The sequence below is a fragment of the Zeus faber genome, assembly GCF_960531495.2.
Source record: "Zeus faber genome assembly, chromosome: 5".
NCBI classification, from domain to species: Eukaryota; Metazoa; Chordata; class Actinopteri; order Zeiformes; family Zeidae; genus Zeus; species Zeus faber.
The window spans coordinates 25842869-25868024 of NC_137192.1; positions in this window are offsets into that span (position 1 = coordinate 25842869).

Here is a 25156-nt window from a genome sequence, read left to right on the forward strand (position 1 = left end):
GGACACCTATGAATTTAATAAAGACGGCCTGGGGAAACTCAAACTTTCCAACTCTGTATCCTCATGCTAGAATGAGCGCCTTCATCCCACAGAGGGGAAGAACAAAGAGCACAAAAATAAAAGAGCAAAAGGGATGAGAAAGGATTCCGTTTGATCCGTCCACAGTGCAGCTATCTTTCCATCCATCAGTCCATTTGGTTTCCATTGATGAAGGATCAATCATGAAGACGGTGTCAACGTGTGGTGGGGAAGTGGCTGTTGCCGGTTTTCATTAATGTACAGGTGGATGTCTGGCCGTGGAAGGAGGTTGGAAGACCCTCTACCATTTCAACAGTTCAAGTGGTGTGGTCCGGGGGTCCCGTAAGGACCCCACATTTCACCGGATTTCCACCAGGTGTTTTGTGCAAGGCACGATTCAGTGTATAGCTGACCCATTTCAAGTCCAGGATGTGTACAGTATATGTACAGAAAAAAGTCAAATTTTGACTTTTTTCCCTGAGTCCTGTTGTCTTGGGGCCAATTTTTATCTTTTATTTTATTTTTTTTTTTAGATCAGTGAGCTCTTGGGGAATAACGTGCATAATGTCCAAACCCATCATGACACTAACGTATGAGTAATCTCACTCGCACTTTCATTACTTTCATTTTAACTCTAGTATTTTGCATTCACTTTTCATTTTTCCCCAATGGGAGATTTCATTTTTAACGGCATCTTCGAAATGAAACGAGTCTTCTACGCGATGAACCAACCCTCCCTTACCAATGTTTCAACTTTGTTCGGGAAAATTTTGCGTGTCTGAAAACTTACTAGAATACTACAGTACCCACGAACGTCATCGATTATGGTGACGCCCGACGATGTGGCGACGGCCCAGCCCCAAGCCCGCGTTTGATGATATTTCGCCGGTATGGTTGGGTTTGGTTTGCTTTGGTTCGCTCCTCTGACTAATACATGAGTAATCGCAGCTTGTTTTGAAAACTGTTTCCTCCAAAAACAGTTCTCGATTTGTTTGATGGCGGTGGCTGCTTCAACATCATCGATTATGGTGACGCCCGACGATGTGGCGACGGTCCAGCCCCAAGCCCGCGTTTGATGATATTTCGCCGGTATGGTTGGGTTTGGTTTGGTTTGGTTCGCTCCTCTGACTAATACATGAGTAATGGCAGCTTGTTTTGAAAACAGTTTCCTGCAAAAACAGTTCTCGATTTGTTTGATGGCGGTGGCTGCTTCATTTGGATTCATCTCAGGTTTACAGAGTTCTTTCATAAATTTGTGAATATCCCGTAGCGCAGACAATAGACGCTGGTGGTTGTGTGATTCCTTGTGCCGTGGTCTTTGGGGACTCTGAACAATAGAAGATGTTTTCTGCTGGATTTGGAACCATTTGACCCATCCCTACTTAAATATTTGAGTAAAGATGTTTGAAAGAGTTTTTGCCCGTCCCCACCCCCTGGTGCTCTTGTGTGGCCCTGAGAAGGCTGCAAGACCCACTTGGATTATTATTACTGTTTTATTCATGAAAATGGCTGCACTTACAGACACACCCTAATATGGATATATCACCCTCAATAACAGTCCTGTGAAAAAGAGCTTGACAAGCCAACATCCCCTGGTCCATTTCTTCTGGCGTTGTATATTTTGTTTTCTGCTACAGTTGGCTTCTGGGGCTACCATCAAGCCGAAATGAACCCTGAATAGACATTTAATTCACAAAAAAAGTACGAGAATAAAAATACAAGGAGAGAAAGGGGCGATTTTTAGTTACGACTCTTAAAGTTCATTTTCCTCAAGAAATCCATGAGCGTGACCCGCTGCAAAGCACACGACGCTCAAAGCACCTTTCCTTCGAGGCAAACGCCTGAAATGCAAATGTTGTACACAGCTCAAACAGGCATGCGGACATGTTGAGGCAAGCATGCGGCACGAGCGGTGTCTTTTACACTTAGTGCGAGGCGTGGCGCTCGCACGGACCCGCTTTCTTCAGCCCTTTCAATTACCCCACCTGCTACTCCGCCGGGCGGCGGAAAAGAAATTCAGAGCGCATTCTCGACGACGACGCCTCCACGCGCAGCAATGCGTGGTGTCAAAACGCAGGGAGGAGACAGTGAAGGTAGTCGGGGAGAAGAGGTGTGAGAGGCCTGTCAGCCAGTGAATTAGCGAAAGAAAGACTATTTGAGAGATCACGGCCAAGGTAGCACTTGTTACTTTCGGAGGATACGCTTGGCTCCGTGGGAGGCATTTTAAATCCACCCAATCATAGTTATTTTATGGTTCATGTTTTTCGAGAACACAAACCCAGAGGAAGGTGGAAGAATTGTTGCTATAACTCCATAATATATGAAAACAAACGTGTGCCAAGAATTTGTTGGATATTACACCAATTAAATTGCTTCATAAGACAGAGACCCGAGTGCCATTATAATGCTAGAGAAAAAAATGTTACCATAATGCTTACAAAGACTGAGCACTATTTTCCCCAGGATACATGTAGAATAACCGAAACAAAGATCAAGATCACACTATTCCGCAATCAAAGGAGAACATGTTCTAGCATCAAGTCGGCCAGCCCTTTGCAGGGACAACAAACAAACGAGATATTTAACACAGCGTGTCTGTGTAAACATGGAGGAACAAAAACAAATAAGGATCTGTTGGGCGTAGCAGACTATTTCCAGACTGTACGCTTGATGTTCCAAAGCACAAGCAAATGGAGGACAACGCAATGAGATTTCTGCAAGTTATTATGGCCAATCACAATAACAATCAATATTAATCAATAGAAACTGCAAATGGGGCCATCGCTGGAGATTCATTTTGAGTGCATGAACCCAAAACATACCCCAAATGTTTGGGAAAAAGACGGCTGAAAGTAATTAGTAAAATAAGTGCTGAATATTTATCTGCGGCAGCCCAATTATATTATGGGGGTTACATTTCAACAATTTAACCATCTCAGATGTTTTTCTTGTGTGATACTGTTCAAAGAACAATGCTGAATATGTAAATTCATATTGTAATATATGTAGATTGAGTAGAAAAAAAACAAAATAAACACAGGTTTGGTTGACCAGTATATATATGTAGTATATATACATTTAACAATCAGTTGGACAAGTTATCCACACTTTGATCGGACCACTGGGCCAAAACATTTGTAATGTTTCCTGACAGAGCCATAAGACTTGTGTACCTGCGGAGGGCTGCTGGTGGCCGTCTGACTTGGCCATTAGCAGCACCAGGGAAGCATATTCTATCTTGCAATAGCAAAAAAAACAACAACAAAAAAAAAAAACCTGTGATGTAAGATAGCAGCGCCGGGGAAATTGAAAATGTATCCCAAAACAAAAATCAGATACGTACATAAGGAAGCTGCAAGAGCATTTGCCCCCGTTCCGCTTCTCCCTTTTAACCAACACTGAACTTTTAAGCACATGGCAGCATTGAGGCGCGAGCTGGCGCTGAGTTCCAGCGTCGGCCATTAGAGAAAGGTCAGGCACGCTGGCTCGCATGGAACAACGGCGTCCCACTGATGTCTCAAGCTGCTTCTCTGAAAAGGAGCTCTTTGGAGCCGGGGCTCGCAGAGCATCTGTACGACAAATCAAAGGTCAAAGCGAGCGGCTGTATGGCCACGCTGCCTTTCCTCCTCCTGTGTGCGTCTGGATGTGGGAGTGGATCCAGGCCAGCACACACCTTCAGAGGGGCAGCTGCTCAAAGTAAAAAAAAAAAGAAAAGGGGCACATGGAACAAGAGATATATATATATACACACACACACACACACACACACACACACACACACACACACACACACACACACACACACACACACACACACACACACACACACACACACACACACACACACACACACACACACACACACAACACACACACACCAATCAGCCACAATATTAATACCACTGACAATTATAACATCACATTACAGTGATAACATTGATCATCAAGGGGTGGGATGTATTAGGCAGCAAGTGAACAGTCAGTTGTTGAAGTTGATGTGTTGGAAGCAGGAAAAATGGGCAAGCGTAAGGATCTGAGCCACTTTGACAAGGACCACATTGTGATGGCTAGACGACTGGGTCAGAGCATCTCTAAAACAGCAGGTCTTGTGGGGTGTTCCCGCTATGCAGTGGTTTGTACCTTCCAAAAGTGGTCCAAGAAAGGACAACCTGTGAACCGGCGACAGGGTCATGGACGCCCATGGGCTCATTGATGTACATGGGAAGCCTAGCATGCATATATATATATATATATATATATATATATATACTGTATATACATATATATAGCCATATATATATATACATACATTACATATATACACATACATACGTACATATATTTACATACATATATACATACGTACATATATATATATATATACATACATATATACATACACACAAACATATACATACATATTTATCTAGCGATACATGTACATATACAGTATAATATATATATATATATATATACATACATATATACTGTATTCACACATATACATAGTCATGAAAAAATTTGTTGGTACCCTTACAGCTCATTGAAACAAGGCTTCATTTCTCTTGAAAAGTGATGAAATTAAAAGCTTTTTTCTCATGTATACCTGCATGCCTTTGGTATGTCAGAGTAAAGCAAAGAAACTGAAAAAGAGATCAATTATATTCTAAAATGGCCTGGACAAATCTGTTGGTACCCTTCGACCAATTTGTTGTACCCGTGGATGAAAAAAAATAACCAATACAATTTTCTCTGAAATAACTTGAAAGTCACAAAAGTAATTGGCATCCACCATTGTTTACTCCATATTTAATAGAACAAAGACTTTTCTTTTGATTCAACAGAATAGTTTACATAATAAAACAAATGAAAATGGCCTGGACAAAAATATTGGGACCCTTAACCGAATATTTGTTGCACAACCTTTAGAGGCAATCACTGCAATCAAGCAATTTCTGTAGCTCTCAATGAGACTTCTGCACCTGTCAACAGGTAGCTTGGCCCACTCCTCCTGAGCAAACTGCTCCAGCTGTCTCAGGTTTGAAGGGTGCCTTCTCCAGACTGCATGTTTCAGCTCTTTCCATAGATGTTCGATGGGATTCAGATCAGGGCTCCTCCAAGGCCAGAGACCGAGCTTTCTGACGCTGGGCGGTACATTTAATTCCAGAATGCCTTAATAGCCTTGAGATTTCATTGTGCCCTGCACAGATTCAAGGCACCCCGTGCCAGATGCAGCAAAGCAGCCCCAAAATGTGACCAAGCCTCCTCCATGTTTCACAGTAGGGATGGTGTTCTTTTATTTGAAAGCGTCATTTTTTCGTCTGTGAACATAGAGCTGATGTGACTTGCCAAAAAGCTTCAATTGTCCAAAGGACATTCTCCCAGAAGCATTGTGTCTTGTCAATTTGCATTTAAGCAAATTCCAGTCTGGCTTTTTTATGTTTTTCTTTTGAAAGTGGAGTCCTCCTGGGTCTTCTTTCATGGAGCCCACTGTCACTCAAAAAGCGACGGATGGCTCGATCACATACTGACGTACAACTGAATCTTGGAGTTCAGTTGTACCTCTTTGGAAGTTGTCCTTGGCTCTTTTTCTACCATTGCCACTATCCTTCTGTTCAATCTGGGGTCGATTTTCCTCTTGCGGCCGTGTCCAGGGAGGTTGGCTCCAGTCCCATGGACCTTAAACTTCTTAATGATATTTGCAGCTGTAGTCACAGGAACATCAAGCTGCTTGGAGATGGTCTTATAGCCTTGACCTTTAACATGCTTGTCTGTCATTTTCTTTCTGATCTCCTCAGACAACTCTCTGTTTGCTTTCTCTGCTCCATGTTCAGTGTGGTGCACACGATGACACCAAACAGCAGAGTGACTGCTTTTCTCAATAGGCTGAATGACTGATTATAAGATTGAAAATTGATACCAATTAAAGAAAACACTTCGTTTGAAATATCACTATAATCCAATTATTAATCATCTTCTCTAAGGGGTACCAACAAATCTGTCCAGGCCATTTTAGAATATAATTCATCTCTCTAGCAATAATTTCTCTCTTTTCACAGTTTATTTGCTTTACTCCATGACGTAGCAAAGGCATGCAGGTATACATGAGAAAATTGCTTTTAATTTCATCACTTTTCAGGAGGAATGAAGCGTTGTTTTAATGAGCTGTAAGGGTACAACAAATTTGTCCACGTCTGTAGATATACATATATTAGACATGACATGTGTCATGACAAGGGCTCTCTGGGGAGTGTGTGTGGGGATGGTTTTTTTCCTGTTGCTCCTTAGGCAAACCATGAGCAACAGGTATGTAGCCACTCTGATCCTGGATCCCAATTACTTAGACCCAGGACAGGTGTGGCTGCTCAAAACAAACACACACACACACACACACACACACACACACACACACACACACACACACACACACACACACACAGAGCTGGGGACCCCTCTTTCAGTCCATATATAATACAGCTGTTTCAATCTCGATGCCCCTTAATGCTGAAAAAAAATTAAAAAATAGAACTGCGTCTGCTAAAAAGGGCATCATGGACATCGAGGGGCAAATGGGCAGGTGCTTGGGCACCCTTCGCCCTTTGCATGCACCTGGGTGTGTCTCTCCATCATATCATCTGGCATCATCTGGGGAAGCTGTGGGAGTAAGATGTTTAGGGACAATATGTTGGACCAATTCCGTGCTTTATGGAGTGGCGGGGGTTGTGGCCTACAAACACGGGATGGTGGCAGAAATCACACAATTGGTCAAAGTGACGCTTCTGCTTTTCGCTGCTTTTGTTAAAAATGGAGGGATCTTGTTTTGCTCTTTTAATCCATTTGCATGAACCTGCAGTCATGGTAAACTCATCGTTTATACATTTATAGCAGTGGGATTCCAACTTTTGTTGCCGAGCCCAACTCCCTCGGATTTCAAGGACTTGACGCCCCCAAAAAGTACAAATAAATATGTTGTAGCTAAACTTATAAGTATGTATATGTATGTGACAAATAAAAAATCTTGAATCTTGAATCTTGAACTTAGTTTGTAGTAAGCCAGGTTGAGTGTCATTCATTTTTGGCTTTTATTGCCTATTCACACAAAAAGGTGCACAGCTAATGAGAAAATATAAAAAAAAAAAATAAAAAATAAATAATTAAAATGAATTAAAATATGAACAACTTGTATTGTATTATATATTAAAGCCTACTTTATCTAATCCTTCATTTGCTCACATCCCCACTCGCAATTCCAGCTTGCGCCTCAATGCTGCGACTCGCAAGTTTGAATGCCACTGAATAAAGGTGGAGGTACGTAAAAAAAAGAAGTAGAGGTTTTGGACCAAAAAAGACGTCTTCATAACAAGGTGATCTGGGTTCTCGCTCTGTTCTCGGCGCAAGCCTCCAGCCGACCTATGTCTTTCTTCTTTCTCTCGTTCTGAGAGCTCCCCTTGTCGCGATTGGTCCAAACGTTGTTGCGTCATAGCAAGGGCGGGATTTCCACCTCCCTTTCCAGGTCACTCAGCCTTCCCCTTCTCCCGGGTCAACAAGGTTGTTTTTTTGGGAGCCGCAAAATTCGGAGGTGTTTTATAGATACTGTATATCCTCAAATATAAACAAAACAAACATATTAAACCCAACTATGAGATGTTCCGTCTTGGATCAGGACAGTGGATTGCGTAATGGAGAGAGGGTGATCTCTGGTCCACTGTGCGTCCCGCGTCTCCGAACAAAATAAATAATGTCAGTTTATATTAAATGTATTTATTTTGTGGAGCAAGGCACCCAGGCGGAGGTTTGATTTAAAATTCAAGGAGAGTTTTGGTTTGGTTCTAGATATATATAGAATAGTCTACCTCTAAGATAAGCCTGGTACCCTCTGTAGTTGGGGTAAATAAGTCACTATTTGAGGAAAATACGGGTACTGTCAATAAATGACACTGTGCGACACATTGAGTTTGATTTCATGTCTTTTTATTACATTTATTTTGTCTTTGTGTAAAGCAAAGCCACTCCCAATTGCTTTCGCTGTCAAGTTTGTGCTTCTTTCACCGCAGAGTCCTTTTTTTTTTTTTTTTACTTGTGCGGTCAGCATGCTGGGCATACAACACAGAGTATTTGTACCATTGCATCTAGGACAGAGTTAGTCTGCAAGTGGAGTTCAAGTTCTCAACCTGCAATGCAACTCTTTATTCATTCTTTAATCATCAACAACTGCTGCAACAACTTTGTCCCGTGGACGACCTGTGTGATGACAAGAGCACAGTTTTATGTTATAGAGAACCACCACCAACCTCCCTCTTTGGAGAACTATTTACCATGTTTGGGTCAATAAACAACTGGTCACTACTCCAAGAGGGGGAGAATCACCATGGTGAGACAATTACACATAGAACCAAACAACATTTACACAAAAACATGGACATTTGACGACATGTATTGAAAAACAGTGAATTAGGTCCAGGAAAACTGGAACTACAACTGGTCACGTGGCCTCTTCCTGTCATAGTTATGGCAGCAAATGAGGGATAAAAGGAGAGGAATGCAACCAGGAGGGTGCTGGGCTGCACTCCAAGCTGTTGTGGTGGTGTGTGCGTGTGTGTGATGGGATCACCTGTGTGTGTGTGTGTGTGTGTGTGTGTGTGTGTGTGTGTGTGTGTGTGTGTGTGTGTGTGTGTGTGTGTGTGTGTGTGTGTGTGTGTGTGTGTGTGTGTGTGTGTGTGTGCATGACTTATCCCATTGGTTCTGGTCTAGAAACCTTGTAGAAACCATACAGCTGAAGAGAAGAAGCCAGAGGGGTTGCAGCATTACCCAGTCCCAGGGAGCGGGCACCAGGCACGGATCCCGGCCCCGCGCCTGACCCGGCAGGAACCCCATGCCCACCCACGGCCCGTGTAAGGGCGAGGCCCACCCCACCGCAGCCGAGCAGACGCCCCACCTGGCCACCGCACAGTTCTTATCGTGTGTCCTGCTGACTGTGTTCTGGGACATGTTTTCTGGCGGTTCACAAATCATTTTAAGTGCACCTCCTGCAGCGGCTTCTTGACGTCCCTGTAGCAAAATCAACCATCGAATGCACCACAACCCGATTCTTTAACTTAGGCATTGTGATATACAGTATATCGTCATTTTGTCAAATTCGTAATGAGTACTTGTGATATTGCTTTCCATCCGTAACTGCTATTCATCTTCCCTATTCTTTTCTCACCTACTCTCATTTCATTTTTTTTCCTCCCCCAATTCTCTCTCTTCCTCCATTCTCCAATCCTCTTAAATTTCCAGCTCCTGTTTCATCTCGTTTCAGTCCTCTATATAATTTCCCTTCCTCTCAGCCTACCCACTCAATCTTCCTCCTTTCTCTCCCTTTGGTTCTATCCCACACTTTCAGTCCGCTCTCCGCTCCCTCCCTCATTCTTAATCCCACCTTTTGGGCTGCTTCTCATCTCGGCCTCTCCTCACCCCGCCACACGTCTTCACCTCCGACATTCCTCTAAAGCATTCATTCAATCTTCAATCCACGTGTCCATTCATCTCTCTCCCCCCTCTCCCCCCTTTTGTAAAAACCCCTTTCGTGTATTTATTTACAAATCCCATCCCTTTTTATTACAGTCGCAATTTTCCTGGTGCAATAACTGTGCTTTGCAAGGCTCTCAAATATCACAGTCTGGGGGCCGCACACAGACTCAAATCAATTTGTACAAAGTGAAGTGTGTTCCGTGTAGGGTACACAAAGGGCACTCTCCCGTCGACTTGTGATATTATTCTTTTGATCCACTCGGGAGAGCCGGCAGCGTGAGGGCTGGAAGCCGGGGCGAGATGGAGCATTGGGCTGAGTACCTGCCTATTGATTGTAATACGGCTGAAATGAGAGTGTAGGTGTGAAATGAATATTAGATTTGTTTGCCGTTCTCTGTAATTTGCTATGGCAGGGCATGCACGCTTATTTGCCTGTCGACCGCCTTGTTAAAGGCAATTCAAGGAGACAAGGAATGAAATTGGCTGAGGGCGTCGCACGGGCGCCCGGCCTTGAAAGCCAGCACTCGCTCCCTCAAAGTGGGTAGTTGACTCCTGGTGGTCTCCCTCACTCTCTCTGCGCCCCCTCCCCCCGCCCAACCTTTCCATCCAAAATCCCAGTAAAGCCGAATCAATCGCACTCCCTCCGTCGGCTCCCCACCAAAGATTCCTTGTGCACCCGAATCATTCTCAGGTTGTTCTGTGTGTGATTAATGACAAATTGATCGTCTCCTAAAAAGAAAGAAAAAAAAAAAAAAAAAAGCAACACAAACACACGCTGAAGATGTATCTGTAATATGTCGGTTTCATTTTGGATTCTAAATTGACGCTGAGGGGCGGTGGCAGGGGAAGGTGCAACACCGCGGGCTACTACGCAATTCCAATTACAATCCCAGTCTCGCTTCATGTGCGCGAGATATTCATCCTGATCCCCCCTGAACAACACCAAGATAAAAATACATTTTTGTTTCATGTGTAGGTGACTGAACTGGATCTGTTTAGCAGTCGATAGTTAAAGTTTAGGATTCAGAGTCGGCCTCAGCTCAGCCTTCACATCAAGTAAACATGTCGTCCAGACAAGTGATTTTGCTATCGCAGCATAAACATCCTTTGCCTAAATTGGCAGAAAGCGAAGGAAAGGGAGCGAAAGATCATCAGTGCGATGCTGATTACAATACCTAGTTCCATTGATTACTTTTATCCACAAAGGTTCCGGTTAATTAAACAAAAAAAAAAAAAAAAAAAAAGGGGAAAATAGAAAGACCACAGTGACAAGCAACAACTTTAACTCAGGCTCCATTATCCCAGTGTTGAGCGGAGAACGGTGAGTGGTAACTACTCATTTAATGATCACCGTTTTAAATGGCGGCCTGTCAGTAAGAAAAGTTGCGTCGGTGTCCAGAAAAGGTCAGGGTCAGGGACGGACTCCTCCCTCCAAGGCCTGGAGCTTTGGCTGGGAATCAACTGCAGAAGATGTGGAACTTTTGCGCGAAAGCTTTGTGTCCACGAAAATCGTGGATGTTTTGTGTCCGATTTTGGACAATAAACCCCTTGAAAATAGACGCTCTCCCCCGTGACCCAGTAACGTAAAGTAAAAAAATAAAAATACTTTGTTACTGTACTGTACTATTTTTCAGGAGTAGTTGTACTTTACTTGAGCTATTATATTTCTGTGGACCTTTACTGAGCTACATTTAGCCCCAAAAAACTATACTTTTACTCCCGTACATTTCCCCTGAACACCTTTGTTACTCGCAACAGATGAAATCAGAGGAAAACTTGTCGTCAGTGATGTTAGTGAAGCCAATTATCACCAGGTTCACGTTCCAAACAACGGTTATATCCAGCAGCGAGCTCAGTGTACACAAACACTCCGGAGCCCTGTTCAGAGTTGCCAGGTCTGCGGTTTTCCCATGCTATTGGGCTACTTTTAAATTAAGGTTGTTCTTTTTTTCTCCGTGGTTTGTGGGTGGCTGGATCTGTCACGGAGACCTGGCCACCCCGGCCAAGGCGACGGCCTCCTCCAGCGGTGATGCTGCTCCACCTGCACCCGCTACGACTACGATGTTTAAAACAACTGTTTTCTTATGTCGGAGTGAAAGATGCATCTTAGCCAATGAAGTGCCTCTTATGATTAGACCAGAATAACCAGAACAATAACCACAGCATTTACTTGAACACTGAAGTACCTTTAATCTCAGCTACTTTAATTTTCTTTTCATTAAGTAGCATTCTAATGAGGATTTTTTTGTAGGATATCACTAATTTTACTCAAGTGTGGCCTTTGAGTACTTACTTTCTCCAACTCAACGCACTAAGAGCTCAAACATCTGAGGCTGACAGAGCAAATACCATGCACGGGCAAGTGAAAACAACAAATGTACAATTTATTCAATATGAATGTTTCATCCCAAATGCATCCAATCTATAGTACATTCAACAGGAAGCATCATTTAGTTTCCGTTAACCACTATCAATCATTTTGATTTATATTGTATGCTATTCCAATGCCGGCTATGCATGTGGTTGCAGAGCATTTATATCATTACGAGTTTTAAGAAGGATGTACTCTCTCAGTTATTAATTCATCACTGCTTAAACATTCTTCCACCAACTCTTCTTAGATTTGTACATAATGTCAAGGTATTACTGTCAGCAGGTTTTTGTTATCATTATGTGCTATTGAAAACCTCCTCCATAACGTTTAATTTCAAGTTTCTCAATTATTGCTAAAAACTATTGCTTAATTTAAAAAGTACAAAGTTATTATTTCAACTTCAACAAAATGAACGTTTCTTTGGATATCGACCGGCACTAAGTGGCCAAGTGAGGACAAAGGATTCCAAACTTGCACCTCAACCCGAACAAAGCGGTTGTTTTTCTCCTCATTGACCGTGTCCTCAATCAGTGTGGACAGTGCAAGAAAAAGCCTCCATTAAAAATTGTCAGAAAACAATCATGTGCGGTCAACACAAGAACACAACCCCAAACCCCCAGCGTGACACCAAACATGGTCGTTGGCCATTGGGCAAACAACAGGAAAAAAAAAGGTAAAAACAAAAAGAAAAGAAACTGGACACCTACAGTACATCTATGACTTGTACATCGTTTTCCCCTCGGCAGTTTACCTTCCTTCATTATGAATATTATGTGACTATTTGTAGGTTAAAATAATGTTAATATACAATGTAGCTTACAAGAGTTCACTGTGGGAGAGTAATTTGTAATTGAGTTATTTGATTGAGTGGATTCTATGAGAGCTTATAATGTATAACAAATTGGGACATTTTATTATATGTATAACTGCAGTTTATTGAGCGTACTTGTGTTGTATTTCATGTTTAGTTTGGTATGTTGTGCTTGGTTTTTTTACTTGTTTTCAAGGTGGAGTGTACAAATTATGCAAAATGTAAATTATCAAGGATTTAAATCTACCCCTTTCCCACTGCACACAAAAAACACCAACACCCGCTTACATGCGGTTTTTGTCTTTAGTGGGAAAGGTTGCAATCCCTGGACAAATGACTCTTCAGTCATCTCAGGTGTTTATCAGCTCAAGCTCCGATCGGCAGTGATGGAAACATGACTCCCACTAGACACGCTCATTTTCACCCATTTTCCGCAACGATGCAACGCACGTTGACGTTCCGGACATAGGTGCGTAAATAGACAGGAATATCTGAGTATCATTTGATCGTTTCATATCCGATTTAGAATCCAAAATCCAAATCAGAAGTCATTGACTTTCTTCCCGCATGTGGGACCATGACATTTTTGAGTGTGGGGACCGCTCCATGGGGGCCGCTCCGTGGGGGCCGCTCCGTGGGGGCCGCTCCGTGGGGGCCGCTCCGTGGGGGCCGCTCCGTGGGGGGCGATCCGTGGGAGGCGCTCCGTGGGGGGCGCATGGATACTCCAATGCTGCTTTCTACTGTTTCTTTTCCCCCCAATCACACTGAAAACATGATACGCCCTTTTAATGGCATGTTCGTGATGTGGAACCTGACACCAGAAAAAAAAAAGAAAGGTATACTCATCTACTTGCAATGGGAGCAGAGTGAATCTCCTATTTTAGCAGGTTTACTGCGTTTGAAAAAACGGTAATAGTTAGGGTTTAAAGAAAAATCAAGCTTGTGGTTGGTTAAGATAGATCGTTGAGAGAGCAGAGAAAACACTGTAAGCCTTGGAAGTGGAAATTAACTGAAAACATTCGGTGTTGAGGTGTTGCCAGTGTTTTTCCGCGCTCTAAGTCCACCTGTCCACTCCATCTGTACCTCCTACACGAATACATGTTGTGGCTTCTAAATAAGTAATAGTAATATATTTCACGAGTAGTGACCAAACAGAGTCAAACAGTGCATATGCTGTAGGTGAGGGATTTATTTTCAATACAAATAAAGATATGATGTTTAGTTATGCATGGTGCTCATGAGGTGTAATGTACATGTATCAAACTGAACTGTACCGCTATGAAAGTTTGATTTATCAAAAAGAGACATCAACTGAGACCAGGTGCTTAAGAACGTGTTTAGATCAGTGTGTTGAATCCATAGTCATGAGGCATTTAAGATTATGAGGCAGCAATCGGACGTAGGTTTTTCAAGTTTTCGCCTCTATAAATAAAAGCGAAAAATACAATATGATCCTAATAAAATATTTATTGGGTTTGGGCATAACATTTATTCAATTTGCTTTAACAATAGAATGCTGATCAATGCAAATTGAATCTGCAACCACCAGCATCAATCAGCATTATATTATTGCAGGTGGATATTATATTGCTGGTGGATATTATACAGTACTATATAATATTCACAGCATCAATCAGCATTATATTATTGCAGGTGGATATTATATTGCTGGTGGATATTATACAGTACTATATAATATTCACAGCATCAATTAACATTTTACTCCTGAAGCAAATCAAATTTTGTCACACACTTAGCTGTGAGAAATGATTGAGACAAGCCCATAACTCTTAAACGCTGAAAGCAATAGTAACGATTTTAATTCTTGATGCCAAATAAATGTACAGGTATTTTAAACGCATCAAGCTCTCTGGGGTATTTTTACGCACCCACTCTGTCTTTGCCTGTTCTTTGTGCGGGAGCTATTTCTGGAGGTACTGCCTTTAAAAGACTGTCTCGGGTCACGCTGGACCCTGTGTGCTGGGCTGCAGTGGTCTTTTGGGAGGCTATTTCTGGAAGTGAGCTACCCTATGCTGTCTGTGCTCGCACTTAATAGAAAACTAGGTAGCTTTTACATTGGACAAAAACTCCTTACTCCAGTGAATCGAGACCGGACACGGTCGACATTCACACCTTTAACTGGGACTTTTTGCCCAGAATCACTTACAGTGAGTCCAATAATAAAGGAGCGTTCAATTCCCCAATCAGGGAAATGACATTACCATTTTCAGCTGTTTAAGATTCACAGATTTCCACCAGATGATCAGCGAGAGACATGTCTTGGTCGACAGATACAGTACTCTTCGACGAATAACTACAACCGGGGGTTGGAGAGGAGGGAACGGTGAACAAAGAGGGCAGAGGTGTGTTGGGAAATGGAGAAAACGCTGAAAGAGAAAGAGTTACTGACCTCGTTGTCAGCTCTGTCACACAAGGCAAGCGAAACTAAAAGCATTCTGACTCGAGAGGCATTCGCCAGGGCTTTGCGGGGTCTTATGTTTGTTTTTCATTATGACACGCTCCTTGGGGTAAAACCACCAATGTCTGCCCACAACAGCGATTGTCTTTCCTAATGCCTCCCGTCTGTCTGAACTGTCCTTTCAAAGTGGACTGATATTGCACAGTCTGCGGAGGACTGAAGAGAGGAGAAAATTGACTAAGAGACGAACAGTGAAGAGGAAAGAGAAGGACAAGGGTTAATGGCTTCCGGTGGCGGAAGAAAGAGCTTATTCCGGGTTGAGGAGACGTGGCTCTAGGCTTTGCAGTTGAGGCAGCCTTGAGTTGGGAAACAACCCCCTGGGATGGGCGTGTCCCTTTTTATTATCAACTCCTCGTCGCCACGTCGTTCACGAACGATCATATTCTCTCGAACGGCTTTTTTGTAGGAATGAAGGGAAGCGAGTCTCGCTGGGGGATGAGGTGTTTTGTTGTTTTGTCAAGTTTTACAGTTTTATGTCGTTGTTTGTTTAAGTTGCCATCTCCTGCTGCCGGCAAATGTTTCCCCCTCTTTGTAAGAGACAGGCTATGCTCCTCCCTTGCTGGGAGGTGCCCTGGCAGAAAAGGAGCGCACCCACCATCACATCAGGTTCACAAACGACGGCACACACACACTGGTCTGACTGAGAGGTTTTATTTTACCATTATTACTTATGTGTGAAAAATACTGTTTGTACCTGTTCTGCACAAAAATAGCTAACTATGGTACCTGTTTTATTTGTCTATTTTTATTGTGAAATGTTTTTAAAATATATACACTATATAAATATTAACAAAAAGTAATATTTGAATTATCCACTATCCTGGACACCTTCCCTCCAATCAGATGAAGTTATCAGAATTATAACCGCCCACCTTGAACTTGAACCCCCGTCTCCCTCTCTCCCACCACAGTCATACACACAGAGCATGACACTAGTTATATGTGGCAGACTAGTATAAAAACATTTTTTTGCACCTTTTAACTTTTTGAATTTTGATTTTTTTTTTCTTCTTAAATATAAAGATTCCGAAACCGTGTTCCCAAAATCGCGATACAAAACGAACTGTGTGCCCACTGTACCATTGCATCCCTATTTGTTATTGGATTTGTTATTGTTGTATATGTATTTTTTTATGGTATTTTTGCTGTGGCTTTTTTATAATCCAGGATGGGCTTTGTTAAAATGAGGTGATATTATCTCTTTATTGTCATTGTGCAATTTGTCCTCTGCATTTGACCCACCTAGGTCAAACAAAGGAGATACTGAGAATGGATTCATCTTCTCAAGTTAGTCCATTGAAGCCATTTCACAATGTGAGGCGATGCGAGCAGAAACTGTGCAACGCCGATTTAGCTTAACTTCAGAGTTTCCCGTTTCCCCTTTAAATCTCCAGGGGTCTTCATTGTGTATTGGACTGCAGATGTAGGAAAGACCTCATGGGACAAAGAGCTCGCACCGGGTGCCATTGGTCCGGTTCTGGAGAAGGGAGACCGCATGAAGGAAACCCTCCATTGAAGCATTATCATGATGCTTCAAAACACCAACCTCTCCTGCGTATGTGAGGAGGACACTTCTTCAGCTTTCATCCATTAATGAAGGACTAATTGAATTCAACTCAAGGTTAAATCATTTCTTCAACTTCTCACCGCGTCTTCCCAATATGCTTAATCTGATATTGAGTTGAGGCAAAACATTTAGCACGTATACCTGTTATATGTACTGTATCTGGGTATTTTGCTGGGCAGCTTGCTTGCTAGATGTCTTGTCTAGTGTTCTTAATATTGCAGTCTCAATTGCCCTTTCCCTCATTTGCATACGGTTCCCATTATGATTCTGTCATATGATTCCTGCTTATTATTTTATGACTGCAAGCGCGAGACATAATGGTGCAAATTGCTATATATTTATTTGCCTGCCAAATTACCCAAATTCAACTCAACATGCTTAGTCATCTATCAGTGAAGCGGTTCACTCATTTAGTCATAGTTCAGCCGTGTGCAATTAAAGTATATTTCACTGAGGAAATGGCATGGTATGAATTCAATTAAGTTTCATTATGCTGCTTTCAACACAGCCCATGTCACCTTCATGGGTTGAAGTTTAGCAAATGGAAGCATCAATATTGGCATGTATTTGAATTCCATATCGTTATTGTGGTATTCTCATTTTTTCCCCACATCGTCCCAATGGAAGGGTTAGTGGACTAATGGAAGACTACGCATTTCAGGGTGTTCCCATTTACATACATATGATTACATACTGATTTTGGACTGGATTGAGCAGTTAACGACTGAAGACACCTTGTTAGGGCAAAAGCAGAGTTGAACGGGGTGGACATAGACACATTCCCTGGACAGGAAGCAGAGAGGGTCAGGAACTCCATTAATGATGCGTCACGATGCTGCTGCTTCTCTCGCACGCATCACGCCATAAAAACATACACACACACAAACACACACACACACACACACTGAAACACGCACAACTACAGCAGCGTTCATACATTCTACAAGGCAAGCATTTGGTCAAAGCAACTTCAAACACAATCACGCACAAACAACTTCAGAAGTAGCAACATCCGTGCATGAATCAACACTCAGACGCAGGCATAAATACATGAACACACACACACACACACACACACACACACACACACAAATCAGTAACACTCGGAAATGCTACAAGACATACAATGAATCAATAACACACACACACACACACACACACACACACACACAATATTGCCAATATTCATCCATGGACACACACTTGCAATGGCTTATGCTCTGTAGGTACAGACGCACCAATATAGAAATGAATGAAAGGAATAAATATTGACTCACACAAACTATCCCTCCGCACACACACACACACACACACACACACAAACACACACACACACACACACACACACACACACACACACACACACACACACACACACGGCGTTGTTTTCCATCTTGGCCCACTAAATCTTCAGTGCTTGAAACCTACTTTCGCAGAAGAAAGCAAAACCAGTGTTTGCTGTAGAGAGGGTTTAATTATTACTAAACTTTGATGTGCGCTCAAGAGTATGCTCCATCGCGGGTCACTTCCAGTGTGCTTTGATGTTAAATTAGTAATAAGGATCTCAGGAATTCAGAGGGAGCAAAATAATGTTTAATTTTCAGCCGGAGACGAAGAACACTCCCTTTCAGGCTTCTAGAGACGCGGTACTCGTGTCAGATGCTCAGCACATTGATAAGACAAACACCATCTTCATTCAAAAGCCCTTTTTTCTTTTTTTTTTTTTTACAAATAAAATAAAAAGATGTCAAAAAGTTTGGATAACTCATGAAGTGGGCTATATTATCTCCAATTCTTGAAGCCTTGATCTTGTCGTGTGTGTTTAAATCTACTCCAGACAAAATATGTATCTATTCACAGCAAGGGCTCACTGGACAATACCCACTGCCCTTCAACAAAGTCCCCAAATTGTTAATAAGAGAAGGTGTCATTGTTCAAGAGTCATCATTCGATAGTGTATCCCATTTAGAGGAAACAGTCATTTGTCTTGACATTTATTTATGTATTTTGTTCAATATTTTATCAAATGACCCTGCCATCCATGTGTTTGAGTTTTTGCCCGCAAAGCCAAATGCTACCCTTCAAATATGCCCAAATTGCCTGCTTCTCAATGGTGAGATAGATGTGCCGATTTCTGCTGGAGCGCACTTTATCCATCAACAGTGCCGTCTCACTTGGGTATTATCACCGAGCAATAATTCATCACGCTGTTGTCCTAATTCTCCAACACAGCAGTACAGGAGACCTGCGTGCTTTTACGGTGTACTTTTGCACGAAACATGTTCTCGGGAGTAACCCAGACGAAAGTAGTTTAGCCGAAACATGGGAGACATCTCAAACATTATAAACAGACATTCCAATTTTTTTTGAAGATATAAATGTAAAGGTCTTGGCGGTGTGGTTTGAGCACCCACACCTGTCTTGGGTTTAGATAATTGGGCCTGGGATCAGTGTGGCTGTACACCCACTGCACGTTAGAGTAATCAACGGGGAACAGGGAAAACCCCCCATCCCCACACACATACAGGAGAGGAGCCCTTGTCATGACATGTTTTACATCTGCTCCAGGCTTGTTCCCTCTAGCCCATTCTCTACAATAAAAGTAGTATGTTTGAAATCATACTGTCTGTGTCTCTGTGTCAGAGGGCCCTGGAAACTGCACCGGGCTGGCATGTGGTGGGCTGGACTGTCACAGTCTTATTTTCCCTTCATCATGGAAGGGACTTGCTTGACTCCAGTGAAGAGGGACATTTCGTGTTAAGCATTTTGTGCCAGCATTTTATTGGTAAATAGTGGTATGCAATACATTACAAAACAGCAGACAGCTATTATTATATTATTATATTATTATAGACATTGTTGGGAGGAACAAACTTGTGAGCTTTCCATGAAGGACACTCTATAACCACTTTTCCATCCTTTATTCTGTCATTCATCGCTGACTAAAAACAAGGCTTAGCATCCATTTCACCAGAACTCAACTTCATCTTGTCCCATCATATTCTATCATCTTTCAGGGTCCAAGTTGTGCTCCGAGCTAGAATTTGTATAGATTCAGAGAGAGAGAAAAAAATCTGTAGCGTTCGTTTGTGTTATGGATTCACCCAGATATCACAGTATTCATTTTAATAATCTACCTGCTACCACAGTGGAAAAACCCAACAGAGTTTTTCTTTCTCAGAACAAACCTGAAGCACACCTAAAAACACAAGTCAGTTCTTGGGCGACTGACCATGATCAACGGCTCATGGCCAGTTATTACCAAGCCCCTACAGCTATACTAAATTCATCACACCACCTTACAAAACGGTTCATGGCTAAAATACCGACAACTACATGATGTAAACCAGAATGCAATATGTTGTAACCCAAATTCTTCACTCCATCCCCCGGTCTCTGGTGCCGCGTTAACTGTATTTGCTGACATGCAATCAGCATGCCTTTCATGTGCAACATCTTAAAAAGCGTAGCGTTGGAAGTGATAATGGGTGTGGGCTCGTGGGGTTGATCGGTACGGTTGTCGAAGGGGTGGTGACAGCTTAAATACCCTGCATGCAATACCCTCGCTCCGTGAGAGTTATTAATGCTTCACAGAGGAAGCATGAACACAATCGTACACAGACCCTTTTTCCCTTCCAATCCCCGCTGTGACGCTAAGTGGTTTGAGGTGGGACGGCGCCTCTCATGTGGCCCTGCACACTTCAGATCCACGGTGAGACAAATTGGGTTTAATGACACGTTTCCTGCCTCTGTCGTTTTCCCACTAAATATTATTAATCACCGACGAGAGAGGAAGGCAAGGAGATGACTATGTTGTTCCGCAAGATCTGATCACACAAAACAATCAGTACATATACTCAGACCTAAAGGAGCGTACACTGTTGCAGCGCATGAGTCTTGCTTATGGATTGATGGAGGAATCAAATTCAATGTTTTCAATATCATTTATTTTCTCCATTGATGGAAAGATGCTGGATGCCATTCAACAGCCAAGAGCGAAATGAAGTAAGAACCTCAAGGCAAAGATAAATGCACAAACTGAGAAGATTTTCCGGCAAAATGGGCTGGTAATGAGGTAATGAGTTTAATTGGGCAATGGCCATTTATAACTGACAATGTAAATTGCTCAAATAAAGCAAAAAATATATTGCATTAAAATGATTTGTTATTTGAGTATTTACTGGCAAAGGTGTTAAAAACGTATAATGCCTGAGTAATACACAATTAGGACTGCTTCATTCTCATTGCACCACTTGGTGGCGTCAGCCATGGCTTCCAAAAGAGCTCAACCTTGGGACGTCACCTGACCAATTTGCTTGTCTCTCCGATCGGTTGACCCGGATACTTTGTCAGTAAAGTTTGCTCTCAGATCAAGATATAGGGGACGGTGATATCAACCCAACACGTTTTTCACTTCCAATGTATTTCCAGAAAGATCTGAAGGCAAATGTGCCCGTGTCTCAAGATGGAGAAAGAGAGAGCTTCAATTACAGCCATGACACACTCAATTCCTACAACCCAGTCCTTACTTATGGAGTGATGTATCGGACTGGTTATATAGACTGATAGAAAAACTGACAAGCACAAGCAAAAAGATGGATGGATCAAAAGCAAGGACAACAAATGAAATGAAAATGAGTGCTTTTAGAGGAAAGAGCAGCCTCACACATTACATCACCAGAAGCAACACTATGCTGAGATTGCGACACGCGCACACAGTCTTGGGGCTGGAGCTTCCATTAGTCTAGTACAGGTTTTAAAGGTGGATTTCTTGTACTGTACGTGCTTTTCTGCAGCCTTCATCACCATCTTTTACAAAGCCAACACTCTCACATTCTAATACGTGTGTGTGTGTCTTTGCCTTTGCCTAGTGATACAGGTTGTTTCCATCCAATGTATTTTCATGCAATTTTTCTAAAGTGGCATTAAGATAATCATTCTGGGATCCACTTGACACGGAATCACGTCCGATCTTTGCATTCTTCCCGGGAAAGGAGGAGCCCGCCACCAACAGTTGAAACATGCATCACGTTTCTTTAAAAAAACAAATAAAGGATCTTTCGAAACAAAATAATCTTATGGATCACCACTTTACAAATGTTAGTTGGATTCAAAAACATTCCTAAGAATGAAATGCCAATCAGATGGGATGAGGAAACCAATTTTTTTAATTAAATGTAATAACACACAAACAAAGCATTATAATATTGATCACCTGCATCGACAGCCAGTACAGCTCCAACACGATCCATTCTCTCCCTTGAGTTGGTCTTATCAGTTGTTGCCACTTATCAGCCAATATAACTATTATCAGCTCTCTGTTGATGACTGTTTTATCAAAACACGTCACAAAACCAGGTTCATTTGGATACAACAGGGATTTTTCTATTTTTGGCTTTATAAAAAATGTGCCCCCCCAGGGATCAAGAAAGTGTTTTTATGTTGAAATATTTTTTAATTATAATAATTATTTATTTTTTGCATTTGGTTGAGGAAAAGTCTTGAGGCGTCAATGTACCTATAGATGTCTTCCAGTGCTTGTTTTTGTTTGTTGTGTTTTTTGTTCATTATTGCTGTTAATCCTCATCAGGGAGCGCATGTGGATTTCACTCGCTAAATTTAAAACGCTACAGTTCAGTGCTGAACTAAAAACCGTATACCGTCATCTTTTTCTCATGATGACCCAATTTGCTGGACACCGGTGGAAGGTGGCAGAGAGAATGACTATTTCCCCCTTGGTAGAAATGGTTGTACAGTATATTGCACCATTGAAAGTCAGTGGGACGGCCAATATGTTTCTTTTTTCTGTTTGTTTGTGTTGCCTCACTTCCTATGAGGCTGACCTCTCAGGGACATATCAAATCCTTGTGGCCTGGACGGATGCTACAAAGAAGTGATATATTTAGCTTTCCGGACAGGCGGCAGAGGCTGTGCTGTACCGCACCTCTTCCCCTGGCCCCAATACCAAAAAAAAACCAAAAAAAAAAACCTCAAGGCCACACAGATTGATCACCGGGGCCAACATTGAGATAAAAATCGCAGTAATGGAGATTTCTTTTTTTTTTTTACTTATCTATCATGTTCATGAAGTCCTGCGGTTTATTTTTGATTTGAAATCGTTGCCTCTAGCACATCCAAAAAAATAAAAAAAACAAATAAAAAAAAGAAAGAAAAGAAAATAATAGATTAAATAAATCAACACCACAACAGAGGCCGTACGAGCCGGTGCTTCTAATGCTGTACAGCGTGAACTTCTGCTCCGGAGGAACTCCAGACTGTGAGGGATCAACGGTCTGACACCAAGGTAAAAATAGTGATCAAACAAAGCAGTGATACGGACTACAGCGTATGTTCCACATCCTGTGTGATAAGCGACACTGCAACCATCCACTAAATCACAGTTACCTTTTCACCGCAAGTAAACGACACATCAACAAAGGATAAAAGACTCCCCCCGCTTTCCCTTCCGCCATCTGTGCAGAAATTACATCGTGCATCAATCAGCAAGTGGGCAACACTTGGATTTTATTGGCGTCTGTAATCCAGCGGGTGTGGAGTGCCACTGGAAACTTCCACAATGGTCCCTCTTGTTCGAGTGGCCTTTTCTAACACAGACCCCTTTCGTCAGAGACTCTGATGGAATGTTCGACGTCGCCCCCCTTTTTACTGGAATGGAGTGGGCGCAGGCTGACGGGCGGGGCGGGGGGACGGAAAGAATCTGATGACAAATGAATTGCGTGAGCAGAGAAGAAGAAAAAAGGGGAAAAGATGGAGGCGAACCGAAAAGTGGGGCAGAGGGAGAGAGGTGGCGAAAGACGGACAGAAGAAAGACGGGAAATGAGACAGATGACAGGAGAGACAGTTGGGGATTTGGGGGCGATGACGGAGACATTAAAGTGATGTGGGAACCGTGAGAGAGAGGGAGAGAGACAGGAAGAGGGGATGGGAGCAAAGATGGAGACAGACAGAGCGTGGATGAGTCCCCGTGGACATGAACTCGTTTTGGGGGTTTTCTTTTATCCGTTATGCACGATGTCATCGATAGAACTCATTGACATACAGCCAATCAGATCAAACCATCATGTGAGGAAGCCACGCCCACCTGCCTGCACCCGTCAATCAAAGGTCAGCTCATAGGTGTTATTGAGGGTGAGGTCATGGCCTCTCAGTTCCGGAGATGATTAATAGTCGTTGTGGATACAATTATAAAAAATGAAATGAAAAAGGCCAGAGAGGGATAAAACATTGAAAGACGAGACGGAGAGGAGAGCACAAAGTCCTGCGGTCAGAAAGAGATCTCAGCGCCGCGAGAAGAAGGTCGGTCAGTGATTGCCTCCATTATACCTTTAACACAAAAAGTCCAGTATGACTTATGCCCGTCTGAGGTAAAAGAAAGTTGGGGAAAGAAAGGAGAAAGAGCGACTAGGAATTGATGGGGGAAGGGGGCTGATGCGCGCGCTGGACCATTAAACTCGTCGTCAAAGACAGGGCTTCTGCCAGCCAAAGTTCCCCCGGCGTCAAAATTTACAGCAGGTCTCCACCTCAGAGCACCCCCATAAAGCATCCGGCGGCCATCGTTGTAAAGTCGGAGGCCCTGACTTAAGCAACTTACGGGTTGCACTGATGGAGGATGAGCACAATAAAAACTACAATGGTCGGAAGAAGGGGAAGAAGAATGAGGCACTGGTACAGATTTTAACCTCTCCAGAGAGTGAAATGCTGATATGTACTGTATAGATATATAAATAGTATATACTATTATTAATGAAAATAATGATAACCTTTATTTGTATAAATAAGGATACACCAAGGCTATGCTTATTAATAATAGTTAACAATCTAATGAGTTTTTCAGTCATTTAAAGGTCCTGTAATGAATATTGAAAATGAACATAGAATAGTTATTGTAACTTATAATAACTATTAATTAAGCCTAGAATCTCTAAATAACCATTTGTGATTTTTATACACTCGTTTTGTTTCCATGTCTTATTCATATTTTTCCTGTTTTGTACCTACCGCTGAACAGCGCAGGCCAGGAAACAGCTTTGGCAAGTGTGTCTGCCGGTGCTCCTCGCTACTTCCCACAGCCTCAAGGAAAACAATATTTAATCTCACACTATGTTCATCCCACTATACTTTCTCCCGTCTCTCTTCTTCCGAGTGACTTTTGCGTTGGTCATTTCATTCTGTTTTTCACCATTTCAACGACCTCACCCGCCTCCGTCGTGTTAGAATCCAATTTCTCGGTCTCTTCTGCTCTTCCATCGCTCCCTCCCTCGCTCTCTTGTTCTCTTGTAAAGCGAACACTGGGTTGATTTTACCGCTTCAGATTTAGATTTATCCTGACGTAAAAATAACGCCTAAATAAATAAATAAATTGTCCCACGGCCA